Raw genomic sequence first — 20,832 nt, 5'->3', positions numbered from 1 at the left:
CAACAGCACTCCCGTTGATCTGCTGGGGCGAGGATTGTGCAATTGTAGTGAAGGGATCGCCTCGAGTAGAGGAAGCAGAAGATGCTCTGTGGGACCGAGTGAAACCCATCTGCACTCTTGAGCACAGGAACTGGAAGACAATAGTAATGGACGAGAATGACCTAATTTTCTTGGCATGAGATCATTGGTAGGAGAGCATAGGAAAAGAAAACCACCTACCCCCTTGAAGAGAAAGCAACAGTATCCCAAGAAGAATCTGAGACTCTCTCTCTCTCTCTCTCGATAAAACCTTGAAGAATTTATCTACATATTTTCTGCGCATTTTCCCCTACCTCTGCTTTTTCAATGGTACTCTAAGGGGAGATTTTCCCTCCCTATCTCCCCACTTCTACCATGGGACAACACAGAGGCAAAAATAGAGGCACAGAAAGATCGCAGAGTGTTTTAACTCTTGTTTGTAGAAGCTAAACACGAGTGGGGCTGGGGAAGGATGGCAGACAGAACTGAAAGGAAAGACCTGGCCAAGAGGTAAGGGGTAGATAGGACGGCATCATTAAATAGAGACTCAGCATTGAGCGGTCTGTCAGTGTAGACCTTCCCTGTAGTCCATCCTCTGTGTTCGACTTCTTCCGCAGCAATTGTAGACTTTTGTGCGCCCACCTCGTATAGAAATATCTTAAGTGCGGATGAGGGCTTGAAAGGAAAACTCTACTCCTGATCAAGGTGGAACTAAACAGAACCAGCTGGGCATTTCTCTTTCAGCCTGAGCAATGGTAAACACGCTGTCAATGTTAAGATTACACAGAAGGTCATTGGTTTCAAGCAACACTACTGGTTCAAGGAAATTCTGATAAGTTCTACAGGAACTATCAAAAAATCTTTCAAGTGCTGAATAAGTTTTAAAAAATAGCAGTTACATAAATGAATGAGATCTGAATAAATGGATAGAAATTCTCTGAAGCCTGAAATGAAGCAACAGCAGAAGTCCAGGAAGTTAACTAAGGGCTGAAGCTGCCCCCTGACCCAGGAAATATGACCTCTGAATAGTTGGTTTCCAGCTTTGGTTTTAATGACTGTGCTTAAGAGAGGGGCAAGTCAAAGATTAGGGCCTTGACAGTGAGGAGTCAAGACTGCAGACCCTCGTATAAAGCCCAGATTTACAAAGGCCTAAATCAGAGAAGGAAAGAAATAGGAAACTTCTCTGACTAGGACTGGCTTTGGGTAAAGGGACAAGCAAAGGGACAAAATATTTTTGACCATGGGCCTATTCTTTAATGGGCTTGGAACCTGAATTCACACTATTCATAATGAAATACTTTTGGTTTAAAGAAGATCTGAGCTGATAGTTTACTGGGACATACAGAAAGTTGGCAAACTCTTGGTGAATACATCCTTGTACCAAGCCACAGCAAACTCCCACAGAATTTTAACAAACATGCTTGAATCCAAGCTCATAAAACACATTAATAAAACAAGAAATGGTGAGTGAAAGAGTAGGTATGACAGAATCAGACAAATATTGGAATTAATAGAAATATAAGATTAGTATGACTAGTAAATTTATATAAATAAAATGTGGAATAAAAAATCTGATTAAGGATCAAACATCTATCCAAGATAAGCAGGCATAGTTGAAAAAAAGCAAAATTAGACTTAGAAATGAAAGATGTAGTCAGTGAAATTAAAGCTAAGTTTACAGAAAAACACTTTGAGAGTTAATGAAGCCAGAATATACAGATTAAGAAATCATATAATTGGTACCCACAAAGACAAAGTGATGGAAAAGTATAAAAGAGAGATTAAGAAACATGGATGATAGAATGAGCTAGTCCAACATACATCTTTTTTTTCTCTTTTTTTTTTAATTGAGTTACAGTCATTTTACAATGTTGTGTCAAATTTCAGTGTAGAGCACAATTTTTCAGTTATACATGAACATACATATATTCATTGTCACACATTTTTTTTTCACTGTGAGCTACCACAAGATCTTGTATATATTTCCCTGTGCTATACAGTATAATCTGGTTTATCTATTCTACATTTTGAAATCCCAGTCTGTCCCTTCCCACACCCCACCCCCTTGGCAACCCCAAGTTTGTATTCTATGTCTATGAGTCTGTTTCTGTTCTGTATTTATGTATGTTTTGTTTTGTTTTGGTTTTTAGATTCCACATATGAGCAATCTCATATGGTATTTTTCTTTCTATTTCTGGCTTACTTCACTTAGAATGACATTCTCCAGGAGCATCCATGTTGCTGCAGATGGCATTATGGTGTCAGTTTTTATGGCTGAATAGTATTCCATTGTGTAAATATACCATATCTTCTTTGTCCAGTCATCTGTTGATGGACATTTAGGCTGTTTCCAAGTCTTGGCTCTTGTAAATAGTGCTGCTATGAACATTGGGGTGCAGGTGTCATTTTGGAGTAGGGTTCCTTCTGGATATAAGACCAGGAGCAGGATTCCTGGGTCATATGGTAAGTCTACTCCTAGTCTTTTGAGGACTCTACTATTTTCCACAGTGGCTGCACCAAACTGCACTCCCACCAGCAGTGAAGGAGGGTTCCCTTTTCTCCAGAGCCTCTCCAGCATTTGTCATTTGTGGACTTTTGAATGATGGCCATTCTGACTGGTGTGAGGTGATACCTCATTGTAGTTTTGATTTGTATTTCTCTGATAATTAGTGATATTGAGTATTTTTTCATGTGCCTAGTCCAACATATATCTAATCAAAGTTCTGGAAGAAATAATAGACAAAACAGAAGCAATATTTAAGTGGATAATGGCTGAGATGGAATTTCATGAGCAATAATGAACTTATTTTTTGTAGTACCCCAAAAAATCACAAATAGAATAAATTATCACACCTAGGTACAAATTTAGCAAAACTGCAGAGCACCAAATAAAATAGCAAGTCTTTACAAAAAGCAGAGAGAAGAGATGGATTATGAACAAAGGAATGGTGACTAGATTACCATTTGACTTCTCAGCAGGAGACAGAAGGTACTATAATAACATCTTCAAAATGCTGAAAGCTTCTTTCAACCTAGAATCAGATGCAGCAAAGATATCTTTTCAAAGAAAGCCAAACTAGAGACATTTTCATGTAGTAAGTGGTCTACCACAACAGATTCTCCCTGAAGTAACATCTGAAGTTTATACTTCAGAAAGAAGGAAAAAGATGCTTCAAGGACGATCTGAGAGGTATTTTAAAGTGGGACACAAAAAATGGGGCACAAATGAAAGTAATTTAAGAGGATTTCCACAGTGTGGGTAACATCCTATTTCACTGTATTGTTACTTATTAACATGTTATATGTGCTACATATGTTCTTTTATGTACTAACTGCTCCATAATTTTAAAAATAGACGAAAAACATCATATGGTCCCTCTAAGAAAAATAATATGGTAGCATAAGAGAAGCATATTTCTCTGAATATCCAGGAAAATTAAGTCTCTGGGAAAATAATTTATGAAGGGAAGCAAAAGAAACTGAGACAACTGTTTGGTGTCTGCAAAAGGATTCAAGCAATTGTCGTTCCTAAGAATTATGAGTATCAGAAATACGTAAGGAACAAGCTGAGAAGGGAGTAACTGACTGCCGTGCAAAAATAAGAAGCTGAGAATAAAAAGGAGGTGGATGGAGAGAGAGAGATGGGAGGGGGAGGGAAGAGGGAGGAGAGGAGACAGAGAAGAATGAATCAATTCCCAGACTAGAGCTATATTTGATTGCAGTCGTACCAAGAGGAAGGAATAAAATATGAATCAAGGAACATTTCTGGGTGATGGGAGCAGAGAGAAGGAAGGGACTTGGTAGGGCTGCCCTTTCACAGACCCTCAGAAAAAGTGTCTTGATAAGATGGCATACTTATTTGATTGGGCTGTTGAGAAGCGGGGCACATGATATTCTGCGATCCCAAGATCTGAAGGCTATTAAACATCAAATCATATAACAGAAACCTGGGCCATATTGAATTTAATATGGTGAGAACTCCTGACTACCACACAGCTGGCCTCATGTCAATTTGTTTATGCCAATGAAAACTTTTATCATGTAAATGATCTGTGAACACTTGGAAAGTAGGATTTGCTTGTCATTATTTTATAAATGTGGAAACTGCAGATGAAAATGGACTTGTCCAGGGTCACACAGAGATGAAATGGTGAATCCAGCATTTGAACTCACGTCTCTCTGTCTCTCTCTCTTCAAAATCCCATGTTCCCTATTATATACTTACTGCCTACCACTTGCCAGGCACTCAACTCGAACCGTAAAACCTGCCCCATAAGGTAGGGATTATTAAACATACAAACAAACATTCTGTGTTCTCTTCAATCTGTCTCAGCTCTAAGACATTTATCTGATTTTGGAGATGCTAATCACCGGAAAACTGATACCACCATCTAAGTGAGGAAACAGGTACACACCCAAAACAGAGAACAAACATGCTAATACACAAACAAGTGTGTTCAAGTGCAAAGGAATTATTTAATATGAATTGAAGTTAATATGGAAAGTCTTCTTGAAGGCGAACTCTCTTGAGAAAGCCTTTGAGAGAAGGGTTTGGGATACCGTGTCAAATACTAACCAGAAAAAGGGCTAGGGAAGCACATCTGAAGGGTTAGAAGTAGGAGGCAGCAAAATGATGTGTTCTAAACTATAATTATACAAGATGATAAGGGGAGATGAAACTCAGTGGATCAACGAATGGGAGGCTTTTTAAATAAGGGCCTAAGGAGTCAGTATCTGATTTTATATAGAATCTTAAGGTTCAGCTCTGATTGCTGTCCAGTACGTAAAATTGGTGTTTGATCTTTTCTTTTCCTTTGCAAGTGAACATAGCACTTTCTCACCTATTTCTATGTTAATTCAAAAAGCTACCCAATAAATTATGTTTTATTCTTTATTTTGAGTCATTTTTTATTGAAACTTTGGGTGCAGGCATGTTTTTCCCCCCCATATTAAAGACTATTGAATTCAGACCACACAAAAAATCCAATGGCTCATTTATAAAGCAGAAATGTCCAAAGTTTCCCAGAAAAAAAAAAAGTTCATTTCACAGTTGCTTTGAAGTAATACCACAAGGTCATTTTAGTTGGCTGGGTTTTCCTACGGTTGTTTATTGATTCAGTCTCCAAACAAGCATATGTAAATCTGTATGTGTTTTACTGAAACACAGGTGGAATTAAGAAAATGGCACTTCATGTATTTCTCCAGCTATCCATCCTTTTGCAATTGAAAAGAACAAATCTGACTCCATATTAGATCTGTTCCTTTGATGTTCATCCTGTGCTGCTTCCTGTGTTGTCATGCTGAGTGTCCATCTTTTGTAAAAGAATGTTGCCTATAGCCTGAAATATACAGGATAGCCCATTTTAAAGGCTCTGACCTCTAAGGGTATAACACTTTCCCATTCATACAGAGATAAAAAGTTGCAGACTAGAAAATAAGATTCGTCTTGCTGGACGTTTGCAGGAACACCATCGCCTGACCTACACGGACAGCTGCAAGAACAAAGGATTTCAACAGCAAGAAGTTTGTGACAACCAACCACATGCCCTCTCCTTTCTAGTATAAAAGGAGCCTGAAATCTGACTTGGGGGAAGATGATTCTCCAGGATGTTAGTCTGCCATTCTGTCAGTCGGCCAGCTTTCTGAATAAAGTCGTTATTCCTCGCCCCAACACCTGGTCTGCCGATCTTGGCCTGTTGTGCAGTGAGCAGAGCGAGTTTGGACGCGGTAACACTTTGGCACATTACTTAGTTCTTTGAACCCCACTTGCACCGTAGGTAAACTGGAGATAATGATCCCTATCTTGTTGTATTCAGTTTTAGGATGAAAAATGACGCATCTTAAACTGCCAGGTTATACTTGCCGTAGGATAGACAGCTGGTGAATAATACAGCCATTGTTCATCATTTATTGGCCAATCCTTAACTAGCTTGTAATATGCTAAGGAGGGTGAGGCTTTGCTCAAATATGGGCTTTGATGGGTTCAAATATTGGATTCACCACTTAATTTCTGTGTGATCCAGGTAAGTTTATCTCAGATTTTCAGTTTCTTATTGAATAAAGTGTCCCCTTTGGCCAGATTTAAAACTAGGCCCACATTAGCGTGTGTAACAATTTAATATTTTCCACATTATATCATCCTGACATCGCAACAATACCTTGTCTCAGTGGATGTACATCTATGAGTTAAGTTTGTATGACTAATGGTGCCTACGTATATAGATCAGACTTTGAGACTTTAATTTCAGGCTTCCTTTTCTCTCTGTTTTTGAGTGCACAAGAATTAGCACACATCTGCCATGAAAAGTCCCACTGAACAATCATGGGGGGAAAAGCTAGTCATTTAAAATGACATTGTGATTTTTACCTAAAAGTAACTGTGATAGGAAATGCTAGCAAATAGGATTATCTGCAAGCCACTGTTTGCAGTTATATTAACCCACAAAATCAACCACCACCTGTTGTAAACTTCTCAATGGTAGCAATTATGGCATATATTTTCCCCTTGGAAAGGAGGAACTAGACCGTATACTTACTTCTGTATAATCTGTGCTACGTAGTAGATTCTCAGTGCAGACTTAGTAATAAAAAAAAAAAAATGCTGGTGAAAGGCTGGTTTGGTAACATTAGTTTTAGGTCTGTCAAAGCCGATTTTGAATCCTCAGATCTTCGATTTCCCAAACTAAGCTTAGGTATAAATGCAAACAAACATAGATTTTAAAGGGAAGATTTGTATCTGTGGGGTTCAGACCAGCAAATGAAGCAGCAAAACTTCCAACACAATTTACATGCCATAATTATTCATGTAGCAATGAAAGCACTTCTGAACACCTTGCATACCTATTTCCAACACTTCTTTTATTTCACTGTGTTTGAGCATAGTGTCGATTTTGCAAACATAAAATTTTCCTTCGCCTGCACTAGAACCTCATTTCTTATTCATGTTTCAAAGGAAGAAAAAGGCCAACCCTCCCTTTTGAAAGTCATTTTTCAGGGAAATGCCCATTCACTGTTTTTGTGAGTTTCTGCAATCAATAGTAAACTATGACATACTTTCTTGGAATACAGCAGATTTTCTCTGTTATATTGGACAAGAATCCAAATACGTATTATATTACACTTATCTGAATTTTACTTTTTTTTTCAACTATGTGAGCGGGTTTACTTCTGTGGTTTGCTTAATTAATACAGGGTTTATTGACAACTCTTTCTTATACTGGAATGATACTTGTTTTTAATATAACTTTATTGGAGATATTTTGGAACATAATCATTACTGTCAGTTTTAATTTAAGATCTACAAGTGAGGAATTTTAGTGATAGCCTTATCACTTTTTAAAGCATGTAGGGGAGGAAAAATAATTTTCCCTCTGCCCTTCTATGTTTTTGCCTGAGACTCACTCGTAATAAAAAAAACAGATAAACAAGAAAAAACAAACAAAAGTTTAATAATATGTATACCTCCTGTACATATGGGAGATGCCCAAGAAAACCAAGTAACTCACTGAAATTACCCAGCCACCACCTTAAAATGTCGTCTCCAGCTAAAGACAAAATGACGTGGTGGGGTCGGGTAGGGTGGGGGAGGCCAGTTATGGGAGGTTACCAGGAAAAGCACAATAAACAAAAGTGTGATGGTTATACAGATTTAAGTTCTCTAATTGATTCGCTAATTGATAAGAGTTTCTAGAATATTGGTCCTTCTCCACTTCCTGGTACAGAGAGGGAGACACCCTTAAAATGGAGATTTCCCTTATACATGTATATTTCTCTTATAAAAGGGTAACTAGTTGGTTTTCAGAGCTTTCCCTATGTCTGCTGTTTCTTATAAATAATCAGCTCAAGATAATCCTTACACCAAAGAGGCATATTCGGGGGGGGGGGCAATATTAAACAGGAGATTTTTAGTAATTGGTTGTCATTTTTTACCTTAAAAAGAGAAAAAAGTTTATATTTTGATGAAACCCAATTATTTCACTTTTTTTCTTTTACAGGTAGTACTTTCTGTGTTCTGTCTAAGAAATATTTACCTGCCTCGAGATTGCAAATCTCCTATGCTTTCTTCTGTAAGGTTTATGCTTTTAACTTTACATTTAGGTCTATGAACCACTTTGTGTTAATTTTCATGAATAACATGTGTTAGAAAATTGAAAATATATATATTTTGCCCCTAAAAAGCACAGTTGTTCCTATATCATTTGTCAAAAAAATTTTCCTCTCAATCTCTTACCTTGGCATAATTATCAAAACCAATTGGCTATATACGTGTGAATTTTTTTCTGGACTCTTTATTCTGTTCCTTTGATTTGTCTGTCTATCTTTATGCCATTACACATTGTTTTGGTCTTTGTAGCTTTACAGTCAGTGTTGATATATGGTAGTACAGATCCTCCAACATTGTTCTTTTTCAAAAGTGTTTTGCCTCTTCTAGGTTCTCTACAGTTGCATATCAAAGTTGGAATCTGCTCACTGAGTTGGATAAGAAAGCCTGCTGGGATTTGCACTGAATCTGGAGAATTAACATCTTAATAATTTTATATCATCTTCCAATAGATGAATATGGTATTTCTCCAAACGTTTAGATGAAGGGTTAACAAACTTTCCTGCAAAGGGCAAGGTGAGTATTTTAAGCTTTGATAAATAAAAATGGTCTCTGTTGCAACTTCTCAATTGCAAAAGTGGCCTTAGCCACATGTAAACAAATGGGAGTGGCTGTATTCTGAATACAAAAATAGGCCAAAGCAGCAAGCCCACCCTTGATTTAAGTTATTTTCATTTTCTGTCAGCAATATTTTGCAGTTTTCAGAGTAATGTTATTAATTTACTCTTCAGTATTAAATACGCTTCAGTATCTTATTCATTGCTGTATACAAAATATAATTTATGTTTATATATTTACCTTGTATCCTGCAAAAAATTCACTTTTAGTTACAGGAATTTTTTGTTTTCTCAGGAACCCATTGTCTACAAATAAGATAGTTTACTTATTGCCTTCTAGTTTTTATGACTTTTTTTCTTTTTCTTATCTTATTGAACTGCCTGGAATCTCCAGTACCAGCTGAATACAGCAGACATCTTTGCTTGCAGCTGATTTTAGGGGTAAGTCATTCATCTTTCACTACGAAGTAAGATACTAGCTGTACACTTCTTTGTAGATGCCCTTCATCAGGTTGAGGGAGCTTCCTTCTATTTCTAGTTTTCTAGTTTTTATCATGGCAGAATGTTGACTTTCGTCAAATACTTTTTCTCCTTTATTCAATTAATATGGAAAATGATATTGATTGCCTTTAAAATGTTAAACCAGCTTTGCATTACATAAATAATACTGTTTGTTCTTGATGTATTATTCTTTTTAAACATTGAATTAGATTTGCTAATATTTTGTGTTATTTTATGTTAAAAAAAGACTTCCACTGTAGACTTATCTTCATGGTAATATCTTGTTGGGTTTTAGTAGGATAATTCTGGTTTCATAAAATAAGTTGAGAAGTATTTCTTCCTCCTATATTCTTAAAGAGTTGGTGTAAGATTGGCATTATTTTTCCTTAATTGTTCAATAGAATTTACTAATTAAGCCACACCTGTACCCTCTGCCTTTTTCTTCTGTCCTTTTCATTGTGAGTTTTAGATTGATTTCACAAACCATGTTGTTTGAGTATCTTAATTTGGTCTGTAAGCCTTTTTGTTATGATACTTATAGGATAGTGATTAGAGGCTACCATTTCATCAAGGTAACGTCCCGCACAACAGTTACCATAATTAAAAAACCAATGATATTTTTATCAATGATTATGAGCCTTCTGTTGGTATAGCTGCCATATGTCAAGAGTGCTTCTGAAAATTGATTTTGATAAAGGTTTTGAAGAAAATTTAGTTAAAAATGCAATGAAAAGTGACTGTAGGATTAAATACATATATAAACCATAGAATTGTTATGTAAATTATCAAATACATATATAAACCACAGAATTAAGTTATGTAAATTAGCAAATTATTTCATGATAATTTCAAAGAGCTATTATATGCATACACACATATACATACACATATATCTGTAAGTTCTCAGATTTTGATTCTAGCAAGAATTTAAAACTATGAAATGACAGGTGAAATTATTTTTGACCAAAAATAAACTCAACAAACATTTTTGGAGGGCCTATAGGGTGAAAATCAAAATAAATGTCAATTTAACTTGGCTGATGTAGATACATTATTGTGTTGACTTTGGTTCACACCGTTTTGTTAAAGTTATTACATATTACAACAAGTGCATGAATTTAAATTAGAGAACTCAAGCAATATGTATTTTCCATATGTCAGGAAGTACATGTGATGAAAATAAAATCCCTTTTTACAGTTAGTCATTGAAATAAATGCCAACAAGATCCATTCATATTGTGTACGTTTATAATGTATACTTTCATTATATAATCTAAGTAAAGTAATTAATGTTTTTTGAACTAGATTTTGATTGATAAGTTCAGCTTTAAAAGACTGTTCAGAATAGTATTATTAGCACATTGAATTATCTCTTGGTTCTGTTTAAATCCCTTCTCCCCCCACCCAACTAAGTACCAAAATATTTAAGATACCATATACTTTTAAACATATTAAGAATTGACTATGCTATTATTTAATTATTTTAAGTTCATCTGCAGCTTGAAACTAGGTGTCCTTTCTCCTCCTTTGCCAAGGGCACACTCTGACACTGTAGTTGAAACAAAATCACCATCTCTAATGGGCATCAGCCAGAATGTGCCATCTACTAGTTGTGTTGTTTCTGACTTGCAGCAGCGCTCAGCCAGCCTGTTGTCGGTGACTTGACTCAGATAACCTATGCTCTTTGCGGGGCTGCAACCCTCACAGCAGTTTTATCACAGAAACACAATGAGATCAGGAAGCAGAAATTCAAGGAAACTAATTAGTTTCCTCCCTGGCCTTGGCTAAAGTTAAGCTAGAGCAAACAAATTTGGATTGAAAGATACTGCTTGAGAGTCAAAGTCTTTCCTCAGGAACTCTTTGTTCTAGAAGCAGTGGAGGGTGGTTGTCAATTTAGAGCTGGTAGAGAGTAAGGGTGTGACCTCAAGCCAGACCACCTGAGGTCAAATCCTTGCAGGGCCACTCAGTTGCATGTGAATTACAGGCAAGTTGTGACATTTTTCTGGACCTTGGTTTCTCTATCCGCAAAATGGAGATATAGTTCATATTTCATAGCATAGCTGTGAGGATTTCATGAGCAAATATTGAGCATCCAGGCACACAATGTAGGAGCTACAGAAGTATTAGCTAGTCTTGCTGCGCCACGGAGAAAGCAGTAACCTAGGAAGCTTTTGAAAATTTAAGTAATCTTTAAGAGGAAGGGTATCCCTCTATTGTCAGGACCACCAAAAAGACAGAGATGGGAAGCAATCTTGAGGTAAGGCTACATTTCAGGCATGCTTTAACCAAAATGGAAACTTGAGGAGTTCCTCCTGGCTATGTTTTTCAAAGACCAGAAGATCAACTTGTTCTTGGCCTGTGATTTGTTCCTTAGGAGGACCACAAATAAGGTCACAGTGACGGATTTTGAACACTAAGTCAGATGAGCTAACTTTCAGCTACTTCCACGTAGTCTCCAAAGCTATAGAAAACATTTATTAGTCATTTATTTTAAAGAGAACTAGCCAGTTGGCTAACATTGTCTTTGGAATGAAAAATCAGATATTAAAAACTTATTCAACTATGATTGTATTATTAATTTTTTAAATTCAAAGAAAGATTATTATGGTCACTTCTGTAAGGTTTAATTAATCTTTACTTCTTTCCACACTGTAATTTTATTAGTTGCCTTTAGGCAGTTTCAAATTATTCCATCAATCTTGGTCTTTGCTTTTAATTTATACAGTGGAATTTACTTGTTCATTGGTGTGAGTAATTTTCAATATCTTGCCAAACGGCCTGTGGCAACTGAAAATACAAGTTGCATATGTTAGATTTCTCTGTCTGAGGCAGTGCAACAAAAACATTATGCTGAAAACCCAGCTTCATTGAATTGCAGGCATTTATATGACTAATTAAAAAACATTTTTTTTTTCCTGGAATGAAGAAAACAAATTTGGCCTACATATTCCAGAGTCAAGTGATAGAGCAAAGTCCATCTTATGGCTATAGTCAGTTTCAATTTCACTTTATTATCATGCATTTTATTTTATCTTCCCAAGCTGACTAAATGCTTTATATATTATTCAGCTCATTCTGTTCCAGAACTTACATGTATTAGAAGCTCAATCAATATTTATAGACCAATTTTTGTTATTCTTATGTCTTCAGATTGTACTCTAAAGCTTGGCTCTATGAAGAAAATTCCCATCAGTTTTACACTGTTGTGAAAACTTCTCCAGTAGCTCAGAAAATTCATGGTGGCCACATGTTAAAAGTGTGCTGTCAGACATTAATGCCCCTCAGCCTTGGGGACAGCAGAAGCCCCCAGGCTGGTGAGCCCTAGCTAAGAGTTGCCTCCTCTAGTCCTCCTAGGCAGCCCAGGTGAAGCAGGATCTGGGATGTGATGATGTGTCCTCTGGCTGCAGTGATACCTGGCTCTGCTAGTTGGTACTGAGTGTGGCCAGTGAGGGGCCTTACTGTCTGCACAACTACTTCAGCGACCACCTGCAAAGCACACAGCATCTGTAAGGGAGCTGAAGGAGATATAAGAGTTCACCTTGAAGGAGAGCCAAGAAGCACTGGAGCAGTTCAAGGTGAGGTGCAGACACAGATCCACTTCTCCATCACTAATGTCGATATTCACCTCTACACATACTTTAGTCCTTAGGGTGCTGCTATATCTGTTGCAGCAGAATCCAATCCAGCTGCAAAGCCTGATCTCATGATGCATACTCATGCTGCAAACCAGAGCTTCAGTGTATTGCTGTGAAAAAGTCTGACTGGATGTGACATCACTGGTATCATCACAAGAAAATGCAACATTCCATTGTCTTAGAAAAGAATGATTGCTTCATTTCTTTAAATATAATTTCCAACTATGGTAAAAGTTTGAAAGATTGTGAAAAAGTTTTTACTTTTTCAAATCTTACTTATTTTGTTGGTAGTAACTATCTAGAGTTCAGCCTTTTCATAAAAATATTAAATGATTTTATGTGGAACTTTATGCACATTTAATATTTAAACCATTTCTAATATTTTTTTTTATTTTTAGCATACACTTAAGGCAAAGAAAACTTAGTTAAATTATGTTTTACCAAGCTCCAGGGAGCTGTATCATTTTTTTTCCGTGACATGACTCTGAAAAATTTGGGCCAGCACCCTTCCATTAGGGATTTTCAGTGATTCACATGTGCACAAGGTTGTCCAAAGAGTTCAAGTGTTCCCAAAAATTGGACATGAGACTTTTTCTGCAGGCTCTGAGGCACGATCACTCAGCCTCAGAAAATTCAGTACCTTCTTTCAACTGTAAAATTCCACAGGAACATTTCACATGGTTCCATTGCAATGTTTTACACTGGACTACGCCCTATTTGAAAAAGCGGTCCGCTGACAGGCTTACTCCTTCAAGTCACTGACCCTCGGTGCCAACTGCCTTGGACCAAGTCGTTACCCAGCTGTCTTCCTCCAACGTTGTCTTTAGTAAGACTTCAGAGCCGCCTTTCTTATAAGCCTGCGGGGCGGGTCAAAGTCTGGAGTAGCTGCCCACCCTGATCCGACACAGTTTTTTTCCCTTTCCTCTGGGCGACTTGGGGCCGCGACCAGTCTCCAGCCTTGGCTCGGGAAGCCTAGCATTCCATGCGGGGCACCGTGGAAGTGGCAGGTGGGCTCAGCGCCACCTCCTCATGACTACTCTGCAGGGTGCGTTAGAAGGGCTAGGCCAAGGCCAGGGCCACTGTCCCCGCGAGGCAGAGCCGGCGCTCCCAGACCTCCTCCCTCTTGCCCTCCAGGCCCTGCGCCCCCCGGGCATCGCAGTGGCGGACACCTTCCAGGGGGCGGGGAGCCACGACACCTGGGGCAGTCGTCCAAGAGCCGCTGCCACCCGCCCCTCCCCCAGCCTCATGGGGGTGTTTATCTTCGCCTCTCCTCCTCGCTATTTTCTCTTTCACTTTTCTTTTCGCTGGGGGCTGGGACGCCCTGGGTTCCCGGCGCCCAGGGAACCTCTGCTGTCTCGCTGGCAGCCGCAACAGCCCGACGTCGAGAAAGGGAGCAGGGTGACCGCGCCCGCCCGGCTGCGCTGCCTGCCGCCCCCGACCCTGCAGCCCGGACTCGATGGAGGTACAGAGCTTGGCTTCTCCGCTCTGGGAAGGGAGGTGGTGGTGGTGGCAAGGGCGAGGGAACTTTCCCCGAAAGCCTGCGCCTCGGACCCCTGCCAGCTCTGGCCTGACCCACCCGTCTCCCCCCGACCGGCGGCCGGTCCGGCCGCCCCGCCCTCTTATATGACCGCGACTTCGGTTTTCGGCTACGCTACGTGCAAAGGTGTTTTCCCCTTCTGACCCTTTATTCCTGTCGTGGGCTCTCCTCGCTTCCAGCAGAGCACAGATTGCTCGTCCACTTGCGGGTCCCGCGCGGTGCCGCCGAGCGCTGCGCTTTTTCCGTGTCGGCGGCTGCGCAGGGCGGCGTGCGCTCCACCGGCAACGCGCCGGCCGGCGGAGAGGGAGGGACGCGCGCCTCGCTGTCCCCGCTGATCTGCCGGGTTCGGAGGAGGCGAGGTCTCACTGCACAGAGCGCTGAGTTCTGCACCTCGTGGAGCTCAGAAAGTTCAAGAAAGGTACTGCAGCTCCCCGCTTCTTTCTGCCTCCCTCCCAAACTCCCCGCCGGCCTGTGCCAACTCGTGTGTGAGCCCGCTTGTCTGACTCGACCATTGTTAGCAAAATCAAATTACCCTCCTCTTTTTCGTTCTGGACACTTACCTTACTTGGGAGCGGAATTTACAGGAATGGTCATCGTTTGACAGTCAGGCTGAGCTTCTGTTGTTTCCAGAAAATCAGTGCTAGAAATTGGGAAGAAATGCAGGAGACTCGTATTGCATTGGAATTATTATTCAAGGTTGCTTTAAAATCCAGTTAATTTTTTCAAGTGTTACTGAGATTTCATGTTCCAAAAGTATACAATATATTTGAATTTAATTAATAATATATTGAATTTAACTTCAATTTCCATGCATTTAAAATTTTGTCAACTTCAGAGTCTGTGTAAAGCAAGGTTAATTCTTAGATGATGCTTATAAACAGATTCTTAAATAGAGTGAGCAGAAGTTTTGAAACTGGAAGTAAAGTGGTTGTCACTCGCTATTTACATTATGTTTTGAAAAGCTACTTTCTAATGTTATGACACTGGTGATGGCATCTCCTTGTAACTGATAGACATCCTTATCTTGTCAGTGTGCCTGAAGAGGCTTTTTTGACCTATTGAATAAACAGATCAGGTCTAGGTGGTTACAGCATCCTACTATGCAGAAGATGGACTGTTCTGTGGAAAGCATCCAGGTACAATATACATTAAATTTTGAACTCCTGTCATTTCACTAAAAAGCAGTGTGGTGGGCATGGTAGACAGAGGCAGGAGGTACAAAGGAAAGGACTAAAGACAAAGTAGTAGCCATTTGAGATTTAAAATGAGGAGAACATTTTAAATTTTACTCAAAGTTAGAATACTAGAAAACTCTGAAGGTTTGTTCTGGTTGTGTTTTAATGTCACATCCTCGTATTTCCCCTTCCATTTTCTCCTTTCAGAGTTTTCATCATATTCAGAATGGCCTTTCCAGCAGTACCATCCGCTCTGTGACAGAGAGACAGACAGGGGTTAGTTTGGTGGCTGGTCTGGAACTTGTGATAGGCAGAGTGTTCCTATACTTTCAGATTCAGTGTTTTCTGCTGATATGGAGTGGAAACTCCAGAACCTGATTTGAAGCTATAGTTCTGGAATTAGGAATTTTCCTGCAGATTACTGGTGGGTTAAGGAAAACAATTTGCTGCTTTTTGTTTTAATCCATGAAATTAGTGTGTAGATGTCAACAGCTGTATCACAAGACATAATGTTTGTCAATGAAATGCATGTTTATAAACATCTTTGGAGGATGCGGGAAAACAAGGGTGTAAAATTGTTTGAAATAGAATTTGATAACTGGAGAGTTTTAAAACCTAGAGGATCCTCCCTCTCAGGTTTGCTGGCCCTGGGTGGACTTCAGGAAGGCTGTGAGTGAAGCTCAGAAAAGTTACATGAAGGGGATTTTTCTGAGGAAAATACCTGTAACTCTAATAAGCTTTTTAAATACATCTCAACTCTTAAACGATTTTTTAAACATTTGAAAAGTTAGAAAGCTGCCCTTTCTTCCTCTCTCTTTTAAGAGTTTACTGTTTTCTTCGTTATGTAACTATTCTTTTGAAGGTTAGTTAATGATAATACAGAGAGTAGGATTTTAGCCCACAACTTGAACTGTGAGAAATAGTGAGTCATAACCGACACTTGCTGAGTTCTTCTTACATAGCAGACATTATTCGAAGTATGTGTGTATTTTCAAAAGTTGTCATCATAAACTTATGATGGTGTTGGGGACTGTATTTTATAACTGAGGAAATTGAGGCTTAGAGTAATGTAATTGAATAACTTCCCCAAAGTCACAGAGCTAGAAAGTGGTAGAGTTGGAATTTAACCCCAAACAGATCTAAGATCCCTGGCACTTATGAATGGAGATGTTATCTCCATAGAAACAGTTCCTGCAATTGGACAGTGACAATCAACCCCTATTTCATTTTGAGGCAGAGTGATATAATGATAGAATGTTGGTTTTAAAGTAATACTTATGGGGTACTTGTATTGTTATTATTAGTTATATATTTAAAGATTATCTTTATGATCAAATAATATTCACAGGAGTTTCTATATATGCTTGGCTCCTTGCAGAAAAAAATTTTTATGGTTCCTGAATGAAAACATTTGTCCAGTTTACATAGTTTTTGCTGATGGAGTTGGACAAATAGTAGGCAAATATGAATTGATCTGTAAGTTTGTATTTATCTATCTAACTGTCTATCCACCCATCCATCCAAGTCAAAGGCTGGGATTCGTGGAGAGATCAGAAGATTCTCACATATCACAACTGAGGTGCTGTAGTCAAGTATTTGGGAAGTCCCCTTTTCAGAAGATTTCATGGTCTGAGGGTCGGCAAGAAGCCAGCTTCTTTCTTTAGTTCAATATTTACTCTTAGATTTATTTACTTGGTGGTTACAGATTACTGCGTGAGCCTGTTGAGGGTGAACATTCCTTCTGTGCTCACTGCTGTCCGGTTTTGTGGATTGGATGAAAAACTCCATAGGAGAGTTGAGAGAACATTTGTGGGTTCTGCTGGTAGTGTTTACTACTATTTAATGGTGAATTTTATTAATTCATTATAACCAATTTTTCATATATTATTATTTATTAATTTGCTGTATGTCAAGGAATGTTACTCTTTAGAAAAAAAGTTATTCAGTGCTGGTATCAGAAATAGGAAATAAGAAACTCTTTGACCTCAGTTCAATATAAGGATATTATTGGTATGCATTTTCTACCTGGAGGCAGGGTATTATATACATGTATTTTCCAGTGTTTCTTCCCACTGTGAATCTGGTGGTGCCTGGCAGGTCATTGTTAGGGCAGAGACTGAATATAGACCACATAAAAATGCGTTTAAAAAAACTCTGGATGTTTACTAGCTGGTCGTGTTCAAAGACTGCATAGTTGTTTCTTTTCCAAACCCTGACAGGAGAGTGACAAAGTATTTTGTCAAATAAAGGAACTGAAACTGAAAATGACCCCAGAAGAGAAAAATATGATGGCTGTAAGATTGGTGGTGGTGGTAGGGGAGGCAGGGGAAGAAGCTAATTATCATAATGACACTAAAAGAGCCCAGTGACACAGTCAGTGATCCCTTTTATCACTGAAGTCTCCTCACCGGTTCTTTTGCTCATGTAACTCTGATAAAAATTTGAGAGAAGAAATACGTTGGCCTTTGAACAACAGGGGTTTGAACTGTGAGGTCCACTTCTAGGCAGATTTTTTTTCAACAGTAAGTCCTGCAGTACTATCAGAAATCAGGGGTCGGCTGAATCTGCGCATGCAGAATTGCGGTTGCAGAACGGCAGGTGCGGAGCCGCGGATACAGGGGAACCAGGACCTCTAGTAAATTACAGCAGATTTTCCACTCAGCAGTGTTGGCGCCCCTGCTCCCTCTGACTGTTCAAGGCTCCGCTGTACCCTTTGCACACTGTTGGCACTGACCTCTAAAATTTTCAAATAATTATTTTTAATTGAACATTTTGCTTAGATATTTCCAACTTCTTTGATCTCCTTACTCCACAGCAACAAAGATAAGTACATACATTGAGATTTAATTTTTTAGCAGAATAAGTGTATTGTTTAAAATCATTCTTTATGTTATTTTAAGTGTTACTAGTACACAGTTAACCAGAATAACCCACTAGCCTTTGATAAGTAATCATCAACATAAAACTAAACTATATTGGACGTGTATATATGGACGTGGATGTAGGTAGTGCTGATATCACTGCTTTGATGAAAGAAGGGAGCTCTAATATTCATTTTAACACCTGTCCCTCCCACCTTGGAGGGCCAAAAGTGCAGAGTAGGATTCTGGATTGGGAGAGAGATACGCCTCTCTTTTGTAAAATGAGAGAAGGATAATTACGAAAGGGGAAGTGGGAAAAGAGAACTTGCTAGAAATCTGCTTGCCTCAGACACATTTCAGGCACATAATTTATGAAAAGGGGTTCCTATGGAAGTAGCGGATCTGGAAGTTCATTTCTTTGGAACTCTCGATAGTCACGCAGATCGTGGAAAGTTGTGGGGGTTCCCCAGGGTTGTTTGCTCCTCACTTTGAATATCTCTGATCTAGTTCAACCTTATCCCCATCCTCTGTGCTTGATTTCTGGACTGCCATGGCTCACTGTGCCTAAAAATAAAGTGTGTGTGTGTGTGTGTGTGTGTGTGTGTAGGGGCAGTAAAAAGGGGTGTCTGGCTGCTATAGAGGCTTCCCACTGACAGCTCTGGTGAGGCTTGGAGAGCCTCTGTAGCCTTATTTCCAATCACACTTCCTCTGTGCTCTAGACACACTTGCTAGATTCCCTTGTCAGCCTTCAAGTGTCCTGCTTGGAATGCCCACCCTCTCTAACTTCTGCTGCCCTCTTCTACTGGCCAGGCAGAATTATTCTCTCCCTTATATAAGTGTATTTGGTGCTGTCTGCATCCCCCTACAATAGCCTTTCTCCCTGTAAATTCACCTTATTGTGTGTCTGTCTCTAAATTTATGTCCTGGGTACCCAACAGGGGGTTGGCCGTACTCACTGATTTCAACAATCATTGAACAGTTTGACAGCTGAGCAGAGGAATGCAAAAACAGGTAGGAAACATAAGTAATATAGCAAAACTCATTGCTGGAACATTATAATAAAAACATTATTTTAGGAAAATTGGTCTGGGTTAGGATTTATGGAAGAAGAAACAAAAAAGAAAAGAAAAGAAAAGACATATTGGAGCCAAGGAAACCAGCCAGAAATCCGTCGCAGTCATTCAGGGGTGTGGTCTCATTTCTTAACCCATGTTAAATCCAGCAATTAATGCTTGGGTCTCTTCCTTGATGCCTTGTCAGCAGGACTGGAGAGTTCTTCATTTGCCTTCCTGGCCATCCCCCTCTCCTTAGTTTCCTTTTTTCCTCATCAACACCTAGTTCAGTCTCTTTTTCTGGTTCTGCACTTCCCTAACCTTTAAATGCAGGCGTCTGAGGGCTCAGTTCCTGGCCTTTTCTCTGTCTTTGCTCACTCCCTTGGTGATCGTTTCCTGCAGTCTCCTGGCTTTCAGTACCTTCCAACGCTGATACTTCATAAATGTGTGTCTTCAGTCATGGCCTCCCTCTGATCTCCAGACTCGTATACGCAAGTCTACTCAGCATCCCTGATCGGATATTTAGTATTCATCAGATTCCTGGCTTCAGCCCCCAGACCACTTCCCTCACTACTGCCTTCTTTATCCCACCTGAGAGCAAATCCGTTCTTTCAGTTGCATGGATAATCAATCAGTCAGTCTTGGAGTTTTCTCACACCCCACATTTAATCGGATTTTCTTACCACCTTCACCACTGCCACCCGGGTGCAGGCCACCACTCTCATGTCTCATGGCATAATGGCAAGAGTTGGTGTCTCTGTTGCTACCCTTCCCCTCCCTCTCCACCAAGACGGTTTTAATTATCTGTTTCCAGTGATCTGCCCTGCCTGCATTAAACAAACAAATAAAACCATGTAACAGACAGACAGAAAACACTCTGGAATGCAGGGGCTTAAGTGACAGTAATTTGTTATTTGTCATGATTCTACAATCTGGGCGACATTCAGCTGGTTGGCTCCTCCTAGGCTGCTCAGGAATGAAACATTCGAAAAGATTTCTTCATTTGTGTGTCTGACACCTCAGCTGGGCTGGCTGTGAAGTTAAAGGTTCCTCCTTCGAGCCTTCCTTTTCCATAAGAAATAGCCATCACAGCCCGTTAGAAATAGCCTGTTAGCCATTACATAGGCCACTCCCTGATCGCAGAGAGTTAATGTTCTAGAGACATTTTGTGTCCGTCTTTTTGTTTAGCTGAGGGTACTTTTTTTTTTTTGTACAATCTTCTTATAAACCTTGGAGACTCCCTGTAAACTTCATTGAGGTTCATTCCGTTGGGAAAGACATACTCAGAAAATTCTTAAAGCAGTCTCCAGTTTACTTTGGCTGTGAGTCAGAATGCTGTGGGAAAAGCCCTTAAAATTTTTATAAACACTTTGGTCTCACTGACAGGGTCTAGAG

The 20,832-nt window shown here is 39.4% G+C and overlaps 1 protein-coding gene and 1 long non-coding RNA gene across 3 annotated transcripts in view; one reads left to right on the top strand and one right to left on the bottom strand.

The window, feature by feature from the left end:
• Positions 1-1,875: 1,875 nt before the first annotated feature.
• On the bottom strand, positions 1,876-15,017 carry LOC135322877 (uncharacterized). Its single transcript, XR_010383857.1, has 3 exons — positions 14,910-15,017; positions 2,980-3,050; positions 1,876-2,741 (listed from the first exon to the last, which is right to left on the bottom strand). It is a non-coding gene; the product is annotated as an uncharacterized LOC135322877 (long non-coding RNA).
• Positions 14,134-20,832, top strand: part of IL15 (interleukin 15) — a 70,043-nt gene continuing 63,344 nt past the window's right edge. The window contains exon 1 of one of the 2 annotated variants that reach the window (XM_010978726.3): positions 14,134-14,274. The gene's annotated coding sequence lies outside the window, so the exon portion shown is untranslated. Of the gene's footprint in view, positions 14,275-14,667; positions 14,768-20,832 lie in introns of those variants that run through there. The other variant, XM_031465621.2, reaches the window with a different exon arrangement.

This window comes from Camelus dromedarius, chromosome 1, assembly GCF_036321535.1.
Source record: "Camelus dromedarius isolate mCamDro1 chromosome 1, mCamDro1.pat, whole genome shotgun sequence".
NCBI classification, from domain to species: domain Eukaryota; kingdom Metazoa; phylum Chordata; class Mammalia; order Artiodactyla; family Camelidae; genus Camelus; species Camelus dromedarius.
The sequence above is the reverse complement of the archived record's forward strand: the minus strand, read 5'-3'. Positions and strand labels throughout refer to the sequence as shown.